Below are 13292 nucleotides of genomic sequence, written 5' to 3'. Positions count from 1 at the left end.
CTATTATATCAATGTGAAATTTCCTGAATTTGACAATAGAATTGTGGTTCTATAAAACAATGCCTGCAAAGTACTCAGGAAAAGGGGCCAGGGTGTCTCTGCAACTACTCAGGTGGTTCAAGGGGGCGGATTTATCTGTGGCTATCCCTACCTACATTATGCTTGTATAGGTGAATATGCACACACCTATATATAAACAGATACACACGGCTGTATTTATATGTATTTATATTACATGCGTGTGTGTATATGAATGATAAAGCAACTGTGACAAAACATTAAAAAACTGGTATATCTGGTGAAGTAGTCTGCTGTACTAACTTTTCAATTCTTCCATGGTTTGAAAATTAAAAGTTAAAAAAGAAAGCTAAATTAAGATTACAAAAAAATTACAGACCTAGATCTATAGGCATGAAAACACACACACACACACACACACACACACACACACACACACACACACACACGGGAAAGCAAGTTGGTAAAAAATATAAACAGTGTGACTACTTTTGTTAAGTTATACACATGGCAGAGCACAAGGCCCTAGGTTCGACTCCCACTTCTGCAAAAACAAAGTTTAATTTAAATAAGCTATGCACATACCTCCATTTGTAAGTCTGATGTACATATTAACCTGTGAGGAGGGAAGAACCTCTCCCTTTTCTATACAATCAATATTGGCTTCAAAAAAGTTGGAATACATTAATACGTGAATTTGAAAACCACACAGAAAAAGGAAAAGCAAGTGCACCACATTGTCCCAAGACCATAACAGATGTTCACAACAATAGTGACTAGAATTTATTTTCCCAGTGCCAAGTTGGTACTCAAGAGTCAATAAGACAGTAAGCACTTAAGAAAGATAGACCAAAGAACACTGAAGCAAAATGCCAGAGGCTCATGCCTGTAAATCCAAGCTACTTGGGAGGCAGATACCAGGAGGATCAAGGTTCAAGGCCAGCCCAGAAAAGAGCAAGATCCTATCTCAAAATTACCCAACACAAAGTAAAAGAGCTGGCGGAGTGGCTCCAGAAGGAGAGAGCCTGCAAGACCTCATTAGCAAGCATGAGGTCCTAAGTACTGCCTAAGTACTAGCAAACCCTAGTACTACCAAAGAGGAGAGAGAGAGAGAGAGAGAGGAAACAATGAACACCTACAAACCACATCAGGCAGGTAGAGGGGCCTCCAATCCAGGGTCTCACTGGGAGACCACCCCAAAATCCCTAGTGCAATATAACTGGGCTGTAGAAGTCCAGCGAGGCACTGAGAGATGTGCCCAAGGTCACAGTGCAAGTTAGTGACAAAGACTCAGCAGCCTGGCCCAGGACAAGAGAGGAGAAGGGAGCTGGAGTCAGGTCGGACATGCTCCAGTTTGTCTGGAGTTGAGTCCAGGCCATCTCAGGTCCTGGCTGCATAATCAAAGGAAGTTCTTCTTTTTTTATTATTATTTTTTTTGTGTGTGTGTGTGGTTCTTGCACGCCCAGTACGGGCATGCAAGGGCTCTGCCACTAACATACATCTTCAGCCCCTAAGGGAAGTTTTTACCTTCTCTGCATCTCACTCAGCATCTGTAAAATGTTCTCTGCAGCACTGCTGAGAGAGCATCAAGTGAGCTATCACCTCCAACCTGCCATGTGACAGCCTTCAGCAAGTGCTGGTCCCTATCACCACCATTCCCACCCCAAACAAGACAAGGAATCAATCGCTCTCCCCACTGGGCCCCACCCATGTACGGGCCACTGTACTCTCTGCAGCACAAATAAAACTCTCCTGCAGCCTCACAGTAACCCCACACCCCGAGTGACCTAGTGCCCAAGGTCACAGCCTCAGCTGAGGTGCACCCTAAGGCAGGGACTCAGGACGACCCAGGCCACTCAACTAGCTTCAGAAGATCAGGTGTTTTGAGCAGTGCTACCCAGAGCAGCCCACTCCAGCTGGTCTCCCCTTGGGCCATGCCCACCAGGTGCCCCTGCAGAGCAGGGAGGACAAGCCATCGTGGCTCTGCCCAGTGGGCAGAACCCAGAGCAGGGCTTCTTGCCCAGATCACCGTGTTCCCAAGAACAGGAGGCAATTGCCCGGGCTAGCCAAGATTTACAGGTTGTTTACTTTCCAACAGTTGCTGGTTTGGGTAATTAATGCCACATAAAACATAATGGAGGCCATCACTACCCAGAGAAAGGAGGGCAGGGCGCCAACAGTTCTGAAAGAATGGCAGAGGCAGAAGCACAGTGCTTCTGCTGTGCCTGGCAAGTGTAGATTGTCTTGTCACCTATATTTGATCAGCATTGTGCAAGTGCGCGTGCTAGTGTCACCGTACAATCTCTCAAGGAGATAAGGCTCCACCATCAGAGTCAAGCCCTGATCCCGAAGGACCATCACCTGTGTGACCCTGGACGTCGAGGACTAGACAGTGTGCCTGGCACACGGTGGATCCCCAGTAAACACCTACAAGATAATATTAAGTATGTGTGTTTATGTGTCAAGAAAAAAAAAGGATCCTTTTTTGGTTCGTAAGTGATGACTGGGTGTTCCCACCTTTGCGTGACATGTTCCACCCTCAAAGCTTGTCGTGACGTTAGCACATTGCATGTCTGACATAAGAAAAGAAAAAAATAATAATAAACCATGCTCCTTAGGGAAGGGACTGTTTCCAGGGTGGGGGTGGGGGAAATTCCCTAAGAGCCTGAACCATCTTTTAGTGCCCAAGTGAAAACCTAGAGGTGACAGGAGCCAACCAGAATGGACTCCAATGACTACAGTTCAACAACACGTACAACAAAATAAGTAACACAGTGCTGAATGATGGTACCTAGGATAAATCAATGAATAAATAAATTAATGGGAGAGAAGAAAAAGCTTCTTACAGTGGTATTCCAAATACAAACTTAGAAAGAAGGGGAGAGGGAGAGGGCGGAGGGAAAAGGAGGGGGCAGGGGAAGGGGGGGAGAAATGACCCAAACATTGTATGCACATATGAATAAAAGAAATAAAAATAAATTAAAAATAAATTTAAAAATGTAGAAAGAAGAAGATAAACCGAAAGTCACCACTAGGCAAATGGAACAGTAATAAGTGGTTTAGTCAAGATCCACTGATGGAGCTGGGAGCTTGCTAGTGCCTGCCTAGCAAGCGTGAGGCCCTGAGTTCAAACCCCAGTATCACCAAAAGAAAAAAAAAAAAAAAGTAAAGAAAAATCTATCCTGTGAGTTAGTAGGCCAAAGGACAATTAAGTCAAGAGCAGACCCCATCTCTTAGATTAGGTCACAAGTGTGACTCACTGGGCTCCTTCCTACCCAGCCCCCTAAGTAGCTCCTAGTTCCCTCCTGCTAGCCCCACCCATCCAAGCAGTTTGGGAACTCAGTAAGGAGGACCATGTGCCAGGCTAAGGACAGCCCTATTCCCCTATCAGCTAAAAGCTTGACACTCCTTTCTCACTTGCTCATATTGTAGTGAGCACCACCTGCCCTGTTTTCTCTCTCAGTCTGTGGTGACAGGAAGGAATTTCTGGGGACAGTCACTGCTGAAGCAAATGGCCTGTCAGTGCTGCTCCAAGGTATCCTCTTGGTCCTCACACCCAGAGGTGCCAACACAGAGGGACCCTCTCAGGGCACAGCTCCCCAACCCAGCCCCTGGCAGCAGAGAAGAGTAAGGCAGAGGAAAGCTGGTGGCAGAGACAGCCTAAGCAAGACAGGAAGACAAGACATAAGAGCCTCTGGTTCCACTTTTCTTCAGAGGACCTGCTGCCACGCTATGGTGGAGTCTCCTGCTGTTACAACACCAGCAGGTACCCAATAGTAGCCTCAAGAAGAGGCCCACCCTGTAGCTCAGGCCTATAATCCTAGCCACTCAGGAAGCAGAGCTCAGAGGCTGGCAGAGTAACAAGTGGTAGAAGCCTGCCTAGTAAGCATGAGGCCCTGAGTTCAAACCCTAGTACCAACAAAAAAATTAAACAGAAGAGCAAGAGGCTGTCACCACCTCACGCCTAATCCATCAAAAGACACAACAAAGAATAGACTCTAGATATGGAGAAAGGAGCCCTCCTCCATTGCTGGTGAGAATGTAAAGTGAGGCAGTGGTTTTAAAAGCAGTCCTATAGTCCCTCAAAAAGTTAGACATAGCCACCACTTGACCCAAAAGAAATGAAAAAACAGCTTGGCATAAAAACCTATACACCTAAGTTCATAGCAGCGTTATTCATCAGAGCCAAAAAGTGGAACTAACTGTCCATCAACTAAAGACTGATCAAGTAAATATGTACAACGGAACATTTTCAGCCATGAAAAGGAAATGAATGACGGACCAACCGCCAGTGGTCCATGCCTGTAGTCCTAGCTACTTGGGAGGCTAAGATCAGGAGGATCAGAGTTCGAGGCCAGCCCAGGCAGATAGTTCAAGAGACTCATCTCCAAAATAACCAGAGTAAAACAGATTGCAGATGTGGCTCAAGCAGCTCAAAGCCCTGAGTTCAAACCCCACTGCCATGGGAGGGAGGGAGAGAATGAAGTGCCCAAAATAGAGGACCCTTGAGAATACCACGTTGATTGAGAGAAGCCAGTCACAAAAGCCCACCACTTGGTATGAAATGCCCAGAATAGGCAAACTTATAAAAACAGAAAGCAGCGTGGCAATTGCTCCAGGCTGGGGAGAGAAGATTGATTACTAATGGGTGTGGGAAGGAAAAAAATGGTCTAAAATTAGTTCCAGAGATAGTTTAGTATATTTAGTTGAGTATACTAAAAACCCCAAATTATATGCATGCACGGATTGTAGGTATGTGAATTATATCCCAATAAACTGTTTTTTGGTGACCTGGAGGTATGGGTCAATCACACTGCCTGAGTTCAAACTCCAGCACCACCAAAAAAAAAGTTTTAAAAAGACCCAATGAAGTACCATTCTATGTTCTAGGGCAAGTCACACAGCCTCTCTGGGCCTCGGTTTACCCAACTATCTGGGAGGGCGGCATGGAAAAGCTTGCTCGTGCTTCTAAAGGAAACTTGCAGGTTCTGATTCAGTCATCCTGCGGTGGACCCAAGACTGAGTTTCTACGAGCTGTTGGGAGATGCTGGTGTTTGGACGTTTTGGGTAGCAGATAAGTAAAGATGTTATCTGCCCTCATTCTTTAGGACTCTAACCCTGTCTACACTGTGAATTCCTAGAGCCCGTGTGGCCTCTACCCACCATTCAGGTTCACAGGGTCTTCTAACCACCCAATGGGAATTTCCAGGCAGGGCCACAGGCTAGAGAATGACAGAGAAGGTCAAGAATCTCCCAGAGGTGCCCAAGCACAGAACTCCTTCTTGGCAAAGCACTCACGATGGGCCAGGGCCCAGCCGGCTCTGCCATGGGAAGAGGTGGCAAAGAGCAGTAAGAGTCACACACTTAGCCTGTCACACCCTTGGCACCATGGAGAACAGCCCGGGCACACCTTACTGCCTGATCAGTAAGACCCCTGCCCCTCTGTGGAGCAGGAACCCCACACTCCAGGAGCCCCACAAATGCCATCCTCAAGCTAATCTGGAGAGAGGACGGGAATGTACTTCCAGAGATGGTCAGGAACCCACCCCATGTGCTGACAAATCTACTTCACCCTCCAGGCCTCAGTTTCCCCATCAATTAGGGGTTAGAAGAGATGGACCTCAAAGTTCCCAAAGGGCATCCCTGTGTAAAACACAGGGAGGGGCCAGCTATGGTAGCACATACCTGCAATCCCAGCACTGAGAGGCAGAAGCAGGAGGATCATGAGTTCTAGGCCAACCTGGGCTATTGTATAGTTCAAGACCCTATGTAGACAAAGACAGGAAGGAAGCCAACTTGAACCTCTAGCTCAAATGGTGGGGTTCTCTCCTGAGTGACTCCACAAGGAAGAATATTCTATGGGGCCACCTCAAAGGGACAAAGTCCTAAGGAAACAGGGTGGGAATACCCATTCCCAGCTACTAAAGAGAACCATCTGTCTTCCTGTGGCCTCTACAGCCTCCAAGTTGTCTAGCCAGGGCCAGGACACAGCACGCACACTAGCCAGCCCCTCGTAGTCTACAGTTTTATTTACTCTGGGCTTCCTTCCTTCTCTTTTTTTTTTTTCTTTTATTATTCGTATGTGCATACAATGCTTGGGTCATTTCTCCCCCCTGCCCCCACCCCCTCCCTTACCACCCACTCCGCCCCCTCCCTCTCCCCCCCACCCCCTCAATACCCAGCAGAAACCATTTTGCCCTTATCTCTAATTTTGTTGTAGAGAGAGTATAAGCAATAATAGGAAGGAACAAGGGTTTTTGCTAGTTGAGATAAGGATAGCTATACAGGGAGTTGACTCACATTGATTTCCTGTGCATGTGTGTTACCTTCTAGGTTAATTCTTCTTGACTTAACCTTTTCTCTAGTTCCTGGTCCCCTTTTCCTATTGGCCTCAGTTGCTTTTAAGATATCTGCTTTAGTTTCTCTGCGTTAAGGACAACAAATGCTAGCTAGTTTTTTAGGTGTCTTACCTATCCTCACCCCTCCCTTGTGTGCTCTCGCTTTTATCATGTGCTCAAAGTCCAATCCCATTGTTGTGTTTGCCCTTGATCTAATGTCCACATATGAGGGAGAACATACGATTTTTGGCCTTTTGGGCCAGGCTAACCTCACTCAGAATGATGTTCTCCAATTCCATCCATTTACCAGCGAATGATAACATTTCGGCTGCATAAAATTCCATTGTGTATAGATACCACATTTTCTTAATCCATTCGTCAGTGCTGGGGCATCTTGGCTGTTTCCATAACTTGACTATTGTGGATTCTCCCAAAACTAATGAACCAATAAAGAAATGGGCAAGTGAACTAAACAGAACTTTCTCAAAAGAAGAAATTCAAGTGGCCAAAAAACACATGAAAAAATGCTCACCATCCCTAGCAATAAAGGAAATGCAAATTAAATCCTTCCTTCTCTTATGAAATGAAGGAGTAGGGACAATCATGGTGGCTCCTTCTGTACAGTGGTTATTTATTTATTTATTTACTTACTTACTGGTGGTACTGGGGTTTGAACTCAGGACCTCATACTTGTCAGGCAGGCATTCTACCACTTGAGCCACTCTGCCAGCCTGTTTTTATGTTGGGTATTTTTGAGATAGGGCCTTGTGAACTATTTGCTTGGGGCTGGCTTTGAACCCAGATCTTCCTGATCTCTGCCTCCTGAGTAGTTGGGATTACAGTTGTGAGCCACCAGTGCCTGGCTAGAGTTGTGTTTTAAAACTAAAAACAAAACACAAAACACCTTCCTCACTCAGAACAGTCCTCACTAGCCATTCTAACCACTGTGCTGAACCAGTCAGCCCCAGAAGTGTGACCAGAAGCCCAGTCTACAAAGAACCAAGTCTCCCTCGGCAGGCCCTCCTCCAAACACCATGACCAGTGAAAAGAAGCAGTAGCAGGACCCTATCACTGGGGACCCTTGGCTGTACCTGGTCCTGGGTAAATCAGAGCCTCATCTGCACAAAGGTCCCCAACCAGGCACACACCCCACCATCCCCTCATCCCTATCCCACCCAGCCCACTGAAGGAGCGCTAGCCACCAGCCCTTGCTGCATTTGGGGTTGGATCGCTCCTGGGGTCCAGGCAGATAGTGCAGTCACTTGGACTGGAAGGACTTTGGTGCCCCTGGGAATAGTTGCATCTGTCCTTCCAGATGGATCATCGTCAAGCCATGGAGTGAAATCTTAGAGGACCTGCTTATCTGGCACCTTCCCAGCGTTGATTGCAGGTTTAGCTGCTCCCTGACCTTACAGCACACTTAACTTGGGCAGAAAATTTCTTCCTTGAAAGCATTTCAAGAATATAGAAGGTTTTGTTCTTTGTTTTGTTTGGTTTGGTTTTTTTGACAGTTCTGGGGTTTGAACTCTGGGCCTCACACTTGCTAAGCAGGCGCTGCATCGCTTCAGCCACTTCGCCAGCCCTAGAAGGTTTTAATATAATTCCTTTTGTTTGTTTGTTTGTTTGTTTTGGCAGTACTTCAGTTTGAACTCACAGCCTCTTACTTGCTAAGCAGTGTTCTACCACTGAGTCACTCCAGACAATTTTTGAGAAGGTTTTTTTTCAAGATAAGGTTCTCATGAACTATTTGCCCAGGGCTGGCTTTGAACCTCGATCCTCCTGATCTTTGCCTCCTGAGTAGCTAGGATTACAGGCATGAGCAACCAGTACCTGGCTGTAATTCTAAAGAATATGCCATTCTTGGCTCATAGGACCCTCCAGAATTAGATGACATAAATGCATAAAACGTAAAACCCTGAGAGCTTGTTTGGAAGTTCTAGAGGGGGATCGCGGCGACTCATATACGCTTGGCCAAAGAATGGTCCTCCTCTATCAGGGAAGGTCGTCCTCATTGACCAAGTGTGCACTTCAGTAGGACGCACATGGTTGAGGGAGGAAGGGGACACCCGCCTAACCAGCCAGATCAGCCTAATCAACCCTGGCGGCCAACGGGAGAACAGGACAGACGTCGCAGCCAGATCGCCCTCACACCCCCAAATCTAAACCTTGAGCCCTGACTTAGCACTGCCAGTGGAGAACTTCACCACTGACAAAACACAGAGCACTAAAAATATGGCAGAGCATCACCTCAGGCTAGTGGATAAGTTGCATGGCAAACGAATTTGACATTTGCCAGGTGCAGGGAGCACACCTGTAGTCCCAGCTACTCAGGAGGCTGAGGCAAGAAGATCACCTGAGCCTAGGAGTTCAGGAACAGCCTAGGCAACAGTGAGACTATGTTTCAAAAAAAGAAGGGGGGGGGGGAGGAGATTTGGGCGCCATTTCTATAATATGTCATTATATATGAAAATATGCCAAAATCTGAAAAAAAATCAGAAATACTTCTAGTCCCAGCATTTTGGATAGGGATACTCAACTTGTATTTTTACATAATAAACTGCTCCACCACTACTTAAAGCATAATCAGAGTTTGTCAAGAGCAAACTGAAACATTAAACATCATTTCTATATACTATGAGCTATGATAAGCAGTATCATAGTAACCTATGATACTTATACATAGTAAGTATAAGTAACCTCAGATTTATTTCAATACTTACTGATTGGTTTTAGAAACAACAGAGAATAGCCAGGTATGGAGGCACATGCCTTCATTCCAGCTACTTAGGAGGCAAAGATAGTTCGAGGCCAACCCAGGCAAAAAGTCAGGGAGACCCTATCTCAAAAAGAAAAAAAAAAAGCTGAGCATGGTAGGTCATGCCTGTAATCCCATCTACTTAGGAGGCAGAGATAGGAGAATCATGGTTCGAAGCCAGCCTGGGCAAAAACTCAAGACCCTATCTGAAAAATAAACTAAAGCAAATGGGCTAGGTATGCAAGAGGCTGACTCAAGTGGTAGAGTCCTTGCCTAGCAAGTGTAAGGTCCTGTGTTCAAACTCCAGTACTGCCATAAAAAAAAAAAAGAGAGAGAGAGAAAGAAACAAACAAATAAAAAATCAATGACAACTGCACCCCAAGCAGTAAAACAGTATTTTTTTTAGTTTAGACCTAAACTCAGATTCATTATGGAGTGTTGAAAATTGGGGAAGAATTTGTTCCCTGCATTTTGTTTTGTTTTTAAACTTTTGTTATGTGGTTTGCTGATTAAACATTTTTAGATTTTAGGTTGTCTAAATAAAGTATCTTTATATGGCAAAAAATCCCCAAAACAAACATAAACCTCATTTAATTCCCCAGGCAACACCTGAGGTGGGTGTTGGGCTCAAATATTTTACAGAAAACATGGGCTGACAGGTTTGGCTAACTTGGAAAAGGAGAAAGGCAGAATCAGGACCTGGGTACATCCAGTTCCAGGACTCCCCACTTGCAAAGTGAGACCCCACTTCCAAGAAAGGCAAATTAATAGCATCGCTCAGACTGGGGATCCCAAGAAGAAAAACTTTTTTTTTTTGCCCTTTGACTTCGCCTTAGATACTTGAGTGGATATAAACTAATGAGCAGAAATTTAAGAAAGATCCATATAACAATTGAACAAAGCTGATAATCTATTTTTTCTCAAATTCATCCTTAGGTGGAAAGTTTGGTTGACAGAGTGGCTCAAGTGGTAGAGCACCTGTCTGACAAGCATGAGGACCTGAGTTCAAGCCCAGTGCCACCAAAGAAAAAAAAAGTTTAGTTTTTTTGTTTGCTTACAGTGCTGGGGATCAAATCGAGTGCTTGTACGTAACAGGCAAGCCATCTTCCCCTGAGCTACACCCCCAGCCTGAAAGGTGCCTTTTAATTTAAAAAGGAGTGCTAGATATCTTCCATGGGTATACTGAAGGATTTTCTTTCATTTCTTTTTTTGGCAGTGCTGGGGATTGAACCCGGGGCCTGGCACATGCTAGTCAAGCACTCCAGCACTGAGCGTATAACCCTAGCCCCCTTGTTTTAGTTCTCGTGCCCACATGAAACTAAGGATATTTTGGGGAAAAAGAAAAAGCAAGTTGTCAAACAGTATATATAATTCCATTTTTTCTTAAAAATAAAAAGTCATGCTCCTTCCTGTAAGCATATACGTAAGTGTGTCCATATAATTGGTCATATATTGGTTAATGTATGACTAAGAAAAATCTAGAAGGTAGGACTGTCAAGGTTTTCTGGAGTACATATTTATTGGCTGTTCTGTGTTATAATAAGCAGGCACTACTTTTATAATCCAGAAAAGTAAGAGGGAAAGCTTTTATTTTTCAAAGTAGTGTACTTTGGTTTTTCCAGTTTATATTCCCAAAGTTTAGGCTAAAAGTTAATCTTGAAAGAAAGCTTCAGCTGCAGAGAAAAGACAGCAAACAAAGTGAGTAATCCTTAGCCTCATTCTTTAAATTCAAAGTCACTGATCCAATTGGAAAGAAGGAAAAAATGTAACCAGGCACTCACTGTTTGCCAGACCTTCTGTCGTCCACTTTGTCACAGATGAGGAAACCCAGGGTCTGACAGATGAAAGGATTTGCCTGGAGGAACTGGGCAAACCAGCTTGCACTTCCCTGTTGGTTTTCCAGCAGGGAAGGCAGGACTTACAGCCTGGAGAAACTCTTATCTGCCTCCCAAGTCACTGCAGCAGGGGAAGGGGTTGGGGGTGTGCTAGGCCACCCCAGCCTCACCCACCCAAGCTTCACATGTCACAGTTCTGGGTGGCAGACAGATGGGCTCCTGCGAGGGCTTAGCCTAGAACCCTGCCTGCTGAGAAAAGCTGCCAGACAAGGCAAAGGACGGCATCTCTCCTTCTGGAAGACCCTGCCTATCCACCACAGCTCAACCACTCCTGCCTGCTCCACCATGTGACAGGAGAGTGGGAACCCAGTTTGACCTGTCAGGCTGCCAGCTGAAAACAGGACCAGGACATTTTAGGAGAATAATGCAGAACAGAATATCCCCAGATGTAGCAAAGTGGTAGAGTACTAGGCTAGCATGCATAAGGCCCTGACAGAGAAGGAAGAAGGGAGGGAGAGAGAGAGAAAGAGAGAGAGAAAGAGAGAGAGAGAGAGAGAATAAATTCTAAAGTGCTAATCACAGGAGTATCACCCTAAAGGCTCAGTCACATAAGAGTTCAGTGCTTTCTGTAATCAATTTTTTTTCTTGCTCTGGAACCCAGGATACTTGGAGCTCACACACCTCCTGCCTCTACCTCCCGAGTGCTGGGATCACAGGCTGGCACCACCCTCGCTTAATCACAATTTAAAGGGCATTTTAACACCCTGCCCAAGAAACGTCTGCCCAGCTTGTACCTATTATCTAGTTGTGCAGTGAACGAGGAGCAAATAGGAAAGGTAAGCAGGTCTCCCAGCCTTTAATCTGGCCCCAAACTCCTTCCTTGCCATTCCAAGAGATGCTGTTCTTAGTCTAAGACCTGACCCTGTGCTAATCTCTGAATTGGGAAAGGAAAGAAGGAAAACAGAGCCGGGCGCCAGTGGCTCACACCTGTAATCCTAGCTACTCAGGAGGCAGAGATCAGAAGGATCTCAGTTGAAGCTAGCAAATAGTTCACAAGACCCTATCTCAAAAAATACCCATCACAAAAATAGGGCTGGTGGAGTGGCTCAAAGTGTAGGCCCAGAGTTCAAACCCCAGTACCTCATCAAAACAACAACAACAGAAATGTTTCTTCTTTATTATAATAATGGCAAAGATGAGGTATCAACTATGTGCCAGGCACCCTCTCCAGGGCTCTACGAGTACTAATTTTATCCTCATAATAGCACCTACTCTGCAGGGATTTTATTTTCCCCAACATGTTCAGTGACTGCAGTGGCTGCCTGATGGCATGGCCTTGGCCAGTCACCTGGTCCACCTCGCCAACTGCAGCATGCTACTTCAGGTGCTCCAAGCCTAGTTATCCCGCAGCACTTAGGCTCCTGAGGTTGTTGACTACACACCCTTCACCCCATTTTTTCAGCTTCTCTCGGTTCCCATTGACCCACCCACTCTCCCTCTCCTCCCCTCAGGAACCTGTATTTCATGAATGAATGAAAGCTAGACTCCTGAATAATTCATTACTGCATTCATGTCTCCAGAATTGTTCTGGTGGAAAATACCAAAGCTTTCTCCACAGCAAGTCATTCCTGTAAAGCTCTTTCTTATCTCCAAGCCAGAATGGCCTGGAGTTTCTCTCCACCACCACCACCCACCTCCTCCCTTCCCTCAGTTTTCAGCCTGAGGAAAGATCTGTCCCCACAGTGACCTTTGGCCACTGACAAAGAAATAATCCGACTATTTGCAGGCCTTCACTGATAGTTACCTACTCCTTAAAAAACACTTTTTCCCCCCCAGAGGAAAAGGACATATTTTGTTTTTCAAAGCATTTTTCACCACTAGAGAAAGCAAGCCAAGACCTGAGGCAGAACCCCATGGAACACTCCTTGCCCGAGCCACATGTGTCAGGGCAAATTGGTGACACTGCACTGAGGAAGGTATTCGGTGGCTTAACAAATGACTTTGTGATTTACAGATATAGCATCCCTTGCATGTTTTCAGAGAACCTGGAATACCTCATTACAAGGAAGAGGACAGCATGGGATCGACTTGTAGAAAACTCGGTAAACACAACAGCCAAATCAACAGACCCCAGTAACCTAGCAGCAGACTTCCACCTGACCAAAATGGCCTTGGTGTCTTGGTGTTGAAACTGCCCTTTTTTCTTTTGAGTGGGGACCTCACTATGTCGCCCAGACTGGTCTGGGCAGACAAAAAACAGAAATAAAATCAATCATTCTTATTTTTAAATTTTTTGGACAGTCAGAACCCATACTATGCAGACACTAAGCTTAGTGCTTGGGGAAC

General features: G+C 45.5%; 1 protein-coding gene and 1 non-coding gene across 2 annotated transcripts in view; one reads left to right on the top strand and one right to left on the bottom strand.

The window, feature by feature from the left end:
• The window catches only part of Tfcp2l1 (transcription factor CP2 like 1), a 59198-nt gene that overhangs the window by 37781 nt on the left and 8125 nt on the right, over positions 1 to 13292 (bottom strand). The window lies entirely within an intron of this gene.
• LOC141423002 (small nucleolar RNA U13) lies at positions 2496 to 2597 on the top strand. The gene has a single exon (XR_012447681.1). It is a non-coding gene; the product is annotated as a small nucleolar RNA U13 (small nucleolar RNA).

The sequence above is a fragment of the Castor canadensis genome, chromosome 4 (genome assembly GCF_047511655.1).
Source record: "Castor canadensis chromosome 4, mCasCan1.hap1v2, whole genome shotgun sequence".
Lineage (NCBI taxonomy): Eukaryota > Metazoa > Chordata > Mammalia > Rodentia > Castoridae > Castor > Castor canadensis.
Note: the sequence above shows the minus strand (reverse complement) of the source record. Positions and strands in the feature narration are given on the sequence as shown.